Here is a 7,053-nt window from a genome sequence, read left to right on the forward strand (position 1 = left end):
AAGGTTGATAGGGAGCTTGTTGAATTCTATTTGAGGGCTGCTCAACCTCAGTATCAAACATGGAGTGCGCAGAAGATCATAAATGTTCGGGTCCTTAAACCCTTTCGGGAGGGTAACTTCACAAATGTCAGGTTCAAAGTGTTGAGGGGGTCTACTAAAACCGAACATGCCATTTCGCTTGCCGATCTTTCTAACCTGAATCCACATGATTGGATCATCCTGCACAACATCCTCCTCACTAATGAAGTTGAATATGGGCCAATCATAGATCACTTCAAAAGGATTTTGGTTTGCTACATCATGGAGGTTCCCAAGATGGATCAGGAGATCACAAGTGTTTTCAAGAAAAAGCCCACCATCTCCCCATTTGGCTCTGCAAGCGATTTGAATAAAATGCAGATGGGGAAGATCGACCCAAAGTGGAACTCAGTCATGTTCACCAGGAACGAAGGCCAAAAATGCCTGTTCGCCTTGGCAGACAAGCATTTATATACCACTGCGTGCTTGGAACATGTTATGGGGATCATTAATCGATGCAAGCAGAATTCTGAAGATGACAAGAAGTATTTCGATGATATGATCCAGTGGTACATTCGGTTCAGACAGACCATTCTTGCCATCATTCCTCGTCTGTTCGACACCAGGAAGAAAGTTACTACAGCTGGACCCAGCAAGCCGAAGTAGAGTCTCGCTCCAATTGACGCAAAGGGGAAGATTGTAGGGTCCGATATGTGGTGTGTCTTGGGCTCGTTCATAAGTCCAATTTTGTATCCGGATTGGGCCTGTCCATCCGTAATTTATTTTCTAGGGTTTAGTATTTATAGATGCTTTCATGCATCTTAGTACGTAAGATTTTGAGTCGATCATTCACATAAAATACTTTTTATCGTTTGTAACCCTAGAGGCCTCTACAACGGAAGTTCTTTGTCGAGCTCTGCTGAGGCTTGAATCTATTGAATCATTCGACGTATTTTGATTCATTCTTGTGTTTGATATTTCTGTTTAGATTATTGTGATTAACCTGTTTAAGATCTAAACGATCAAGGAGTTATTCAACTCATCAGTTTACCCTTTCAATGTATATTGGTAGCTTTATCTCCCCAATCGTGTGTTTCGTTTCCCCGCTAAATCCTATGAGGAATGAGGATCTCTTGATTATCTCTGATTCAGGGATATTCATTCTTTTCAGAGCGTCTTGGAGTACGATATTAATTGAGGATCCTCTATCAACAAGGATCCTTCTGATGAAATGGTTGGCCATATACAGTGTTATCACGAGTCCTTCATGGTGAGGATCCTGAATTCCTTCCCTGTCTGTCTCGTCAAACGTGATCTCCTTCTCCATGTTGACTGTGGTATTCCTCTGTGGTATGTCTTCCTTTTCTGTTTTAGATACCTTGGCGTCTCTTTTCGCCTGAGAATAAGAAGTACCACAGATGATAGATCCTCCTGAGATAACATTTATTATTTTAGCGTCTGGGTGTGGAGATCCTGGTTTCTCCGAGATCTTGTGATCATCTCAGCCGTTCTCCTTGGATTTTTCTCTTTTTCTCCCAAGGATCTCTTTGAGGTGTCCCTTTCCAAGGAGGTAGCTAATCTCTTTTCTCAGGGATATATAGTCCTCCATTATGTAACCAAAGTCTTCATGGTAAGCACACCATTTGGACTTGTCCTTCCATGTGGTGTACTTGTTATCCCTCTTCGGCCACCTTGCTTTGTCTCCGAGATCATCATAACATGAATTACACTTGAAATATCCATAGAAAAACAATAGTCAATGATCTTAGGAAGTTCTTCTTTTTCTCCTTCATCTTCAAGGACATTGACCCTGTGATGATCCGTTTTGGAATAGGGCTTCGACTTGTAGGATCTTGGAGTCGAGGATTCGGCCTTCCTATTGGGATTCTCATATTAAATCAAAGGATTGCTTCTTTTTTAGATTTACTTATCTTCTTTGATCCTTATGAACCTCAATGCTCGGCACCTGACTTCATCCAATCTTTTGCATGGGGTCATCACAAGGTCTTCATAGAAGGATGAATCCTTACTTAGTCCAATTTTGAAGGCCTCTACAACAGTAGCCATGTCGATGTTAGGGATACTCAAAGCTTCCTCACCAAACCTGTTAACAAAATCCCTAAGTCTTTCCTTTGGATCCTGAACCACTCGATAGAGATCACTAGTGATCTTCTCGAAGGTTCTGCTGCAAGAAAATTGGTTATTAAAGATATTGACCAAGTGTGCAAATGAAGTAATAGAGTATGCGGGAACGTTTAGCAGCCATTTGAGAGCTGATCCTATAAGGGTCGAACCAAAGCCTTTGCATATGCAAGCTTCCTTCAAGTGCCCTGGGATGGTAATGATCTCCATCCTTTCTCAGTATTAGGCTACATGCTCTTCAGGATCTGTAGTTCCATCTTATAACTTCATTCTGGGAGTTTGGAAGCGCTTAGGAACGTATGTATCGGCTATCGCGGGAGAAAATCTCGAGATCCGGTGATTTGTTGGAGACGCTTTTGGTATGGGTTGGACCACTCTGGGTACGCTTGAGATCATTTGCCTCAGTTGCTGAAGTTCCCTGGCCATGTTTGGATTTATTCCTGCATCAACGTTAAGATAACTAGTATTAATTGTATTGTTGTTTAAGAAGTTACCATAATCAAGGTTTCTAGGAGTATTGAAAAGCTCATTGAGATCATTGATCATAGATGCTTGGTTGTCCATATTTGTCCCACAGGCTGACGCCATAGTGGCAGGAACTGTGTTCTTCTGGTGATTCTATGAGGATCCTACATCGCCAAAGTTCAGGATCCTTGGTTGTACAAATGTGGGCGTTGTTCCATGGGACTTCTGGAATTCCTCCTTCATCCTCTTTGCTTCTTTGAGCAGTGCTCTATTCTCCTCCTACTGTTGGGTCACCTGTTGCGTCATTATCCTCATCATAGCAAAGAGTTCTGCAGTAGTGACCGAGCCAGTCAGATCCTGGAGTCATGGGGATCCGAATCTTCCTTGGTTAGTGACCGGAGGGGTGTTTTTCTTGGAAGTGTCAGGTGTTTTCCTCTGAGCAGGGGGCCTACTCGGAGGAGGTGGTAGGTTTTTAGTTGGAACGGAATGAGCAGAGGATGAAGAAAGGATCGGTTGTGTAGACATGATATTTTCAAGGATTACAAACACCACGGCCCCACGGTGGGCACCAAATTGTTTTGGTCAAAAATTACACAAGTACTTATCAACCAAATTGAATGAGAGGCTGTGATGTTCAAAATATGTAATAGAAAATGATAAAAGAAGGTGACACAATGGTTTACAAGGAAAGCGCTTGATCCTTGCTAGGATCTCCGACACAAAACCATAGGAGGTGATAATGATCACCTGCCTTGATGATTTTATTGATATAAAATAGTGATTACAATGAATTCTTAGTAAGAATAAGTGAACAATTTCGTAGAGTAAGCTTAGGTTAAAGAACAACGTGTTGTGTGCGAAATACAAGTGTTAATTTATAGTCTAGACTAGCCAACAAGATTGTAACGACCCGTTCCCGGTATGTTGATTCCTTGGTATTTATTTTGAAGTTTTGTAAAGGGACTCGGCGAGTTCATAGCCTGACTCGCCGAGTAGGGACGGGATTTCGAGCACGTGTTAGTTGGCGACTCGGTGAGTCCATACTCTGGACTCGGCGAGTCTGTCCGTCTGGGAGAAACCCTAAATCCCCGGGTTGCCCACTATTTAAGCCACCTTATAGCCCCCAATCTCGCCTCCTTCACCCTCAAAAGCTGTGAGAAAACCCTAACTCGTTCTTAAGTGATTCTAAGTGATTTTGTGTGCTAATTGTGAAGGCTTGAAGAAGGAGAAGAAGAAAGGAGCAAGGAGAAGGATTGTAGAGCAGAGATTCAAGGGAAAGCAAGAGCTATTTGAGGTAATTTCAGATCTCCTTCTCTTTTATGCCTTAAACCCCCCCCCCCCTTTCTAGATCTTATTAATGCCTTCTTAAAGCCTTATGTTGATATGGAAGCTCTCTTATGCCGAGATAACCTTAGATCTGTTCATTTAGGAGTTTTAGAGCCCAGATCTATTGCCTTTATGGAGCTATTTTGCATATTAACCCTAGATCTACCCCTTTTAAGCATCTTTTAGCCTTTATTCCCTTGTTCATGTGTTTGTACACGTAAAGTTGGAAACTTTACGTGGTAAATCAGCTTATTGGACTCAGATCTATCATTTGTATGTTTTGGATTCAAGCAGAATCGAGTGTAGAATAGTTGCATGGCGGTGAATCGGCGAGTCGGAAGAACGACTCGGCGAGTCGAGTCGCGAGTCCCCGATTTCTTCCTTTTTCGCGGTGTCGAGGGGGACCAGTGAGTAGTGGAGTGGACTCAGCGAGTTTGAGGATAGTCTCAGTAATGGAGGGACTCGGCGAGTTGTTCATACAACTCGACGAGTCCAAGGCAATCTCCTTAAGCTCAAGAACAACTCGTCGAGTTGTTCATATGACTCGGCGAGTCGGATGAAGATTGTCTGAGTTCTTGGATCGAATGAGTACTCGTCGAGTCGATGCCATACTCGACGATTAGCAGCGAGTAGGGTCGAGGAGTGAGAATAGGGACTCGGCGAGTTGGTGGCCCAACTCGGCGAGTCAGGCCAACTAAGAGTTGACTTTGACCGAGAGTTGACTTTGATCAAGGGTAAAAGAGTCATTTTACCCAGTGCAGTGTTTAGTATTTGATTGAGTGTGTTTATGGACTTGTAGCCGGGGAGATACCGGAGCAGCAGCAGTTAGCCCTCAGAGCTATTCACTCAGCAGCCAGTTCACGAGGTGAGTTTCCTTTCAGTAGGGGCAGGTCTACGGCCACAATGCCGGCCCGTATAATTATCAGTAGTTCCAGACTTTGGTCTGATGCAGTAGTTAGGGTGCTTGATGTCTTTGTGATACAAGCATGTTTGTGTTATGTGTTCCGGACTCTGTTCCGATGCAGTATGCAGTTTATGTGTTTATAATAGTTGTTATGTTTTATGCTATGCCATGATCAGTCAGTTCCGGACTTCGGTCCGATGCAGTTAGTTCCGGACTTCGGTCCGATGCAGTCAATTCCGGACTTCGGTCCGATGCAGTTAGTTCCGGACTTTGATCCGATGCAGGGGACAAGGTCCCAGTCAGTTCCGGACTTCGGTCCGATGCAGCTAGTTCCAGACTTCGGTCTGATGCAGTGGGCAAGGCCCAGTATGTGTTTTATATATGTATTGTTTGGTATGTGGTAGTTTGGGGGAGCTCACTAAGCTTCGTGCTTACAGTTTCAGTTTTGGTTTCAGGTACTTCCGCTAGCAGAGGGAAGAGCTCGGGTTGATGGCATCGCACACACCACAGCTGCAGCTTTTATCCTGGGAGTTGATTTAGTTCTTGATTTTTATATGACATGGATATGAAACAGTTTTCCGCACAATGTTTTATTATCATTTTGAGATACATCATGTATGGTTTTATTATATGATACTCAGATTACGGTTTTTGGTTATGTTGAAAAACGAAATTTTTGGGTCGTTTCAAGTTGGTATCAGAGCCCTGGTTTGAGGGATTCGGATGTACTTCCGGGTGTATCTGAACTCAAACTAAGGGGAAATAAAAAGATTTTTCTAAAAAGGAAAATGTTTTCTAAAAGAGTTTTGAAAGCACTTAGAAGGAAAGAAATTTAAATAAAAAAAAAAAAAAAAAAAAAAACAAGATAAAGGTGTGGTGCATGCGATTAGCCGAGCTCAAGTAAGTACTCCCAAATTACCTATACAAGTTAATTGTTCAGTTTCAGTTTCAGTAGAACAGCATGCTAGTATAGGACTAAGGATCTAGGAGGATGCCTTATGTACCTGTTTTATGTGTTACAGCTTTATGAGTACTGCATGCTAGTATTGAGTAGACAGCAGTAGGATAGCCTGTTTAGGTTATGCCTGATAGTGTGAACTTAGCATTGTATGCTAGTACAGTTTCTCGTTTTGAGAATAGTTTTGCCTGAGTATGTTTCCTTTATCCGAATGCTTCTTGCTTCGTGCTTTGTGGGAGTTCTGAATGATGGAAGTTAGCCATTAGGTGAACACGTCACACCACATGTGATCAGGGTTGAATAATCCCAGAGTGCTGGAACTGGCCCTATTGCGCAGCTCTTGTTTGAGTCCAACCGTTATAGGGACGGGTCTTTTACTTGAAGGATTATCTGATCTTCGTCACATGTGATGGTGTTCAGGTGGTGGCTAATTAGCATTATAAGGAGACCTTCAGCAGCTGAGGACTAGTTGAGTTGAGTCTGAGGTTTCCCTAGGGCAAGCCTAGGATGAGAGTAGCAGAGATCAGTAGTAGTAGAAGTGACTTGGTGGAGTCAAGGCAGTTCTTGAAGAAAGTACGGATAGATGTGGAAGGTAGTATGGGCCCGTACTACTGAAAGCAGAGGATCCGTACTCGAATCAAGAAAGGCTGAGACAAGACCAGGAAGCTAATTGTAGTATCAATGATCCCTTGAGATATTTCCGTTTCCTGATGTAGTTGTGATGTGTTTCAGAATGGTGGTTTTGCGTTCGAGACCAGCAGTCGGCAGCGGAGGTGCCGGGGAGGGATCAGGTTCAGGTTCGGGGGATGAGCGCATGGATGAGCAGACCCGAGAGTTTTTTTCTTCGGAGATTATGCGCATCATTATAGAGCAGACTCCTGTGATCTTCGGTTCGATCAAGGAGGGGATTCTAGAGTTGATGGATGAGAGATTGGGCACCTTCCGTGCTGAGGTGGCGGCCATGATGGGGTCGTGCACCCTTACATTCAGGGAGTTCATGGCATGTGGAGCTCCAGACTATCATGGGGCGCGGGACCCCATAGCGAGTACTAGATGGTTGGCGGATGTGGCCAACGCTTTCCGCACTAGCAGGTGTCCCGAGGGGGACAAGGTCAGATTGGCGTCCTGTCTTCTGAAGGACAGGGCACGGGATTGGTGGGAGGAGGTCGGACATGCCATTGGGGATGATGCAGCATTGGACGCCATGACATGGGCTGATTTCTCTACCAGGTTCAGTGCG

Source organism: Lactuca serriola, chromosome 1 (genome assembly GCF_051521515.1).
Source record: "Lactuca serriola cultivar US96UC23 chromosome 1, Lser_US96UC23_V15, whole genome shotgun sequence".
NCBI classification, from domain to species: domain Eukaryota; kingdom Viridiplantae; phylum Streptophyta; class Magnoliopsida; order Asterales; family Asteraceae; genus Lactuca; species Lactuca serriola.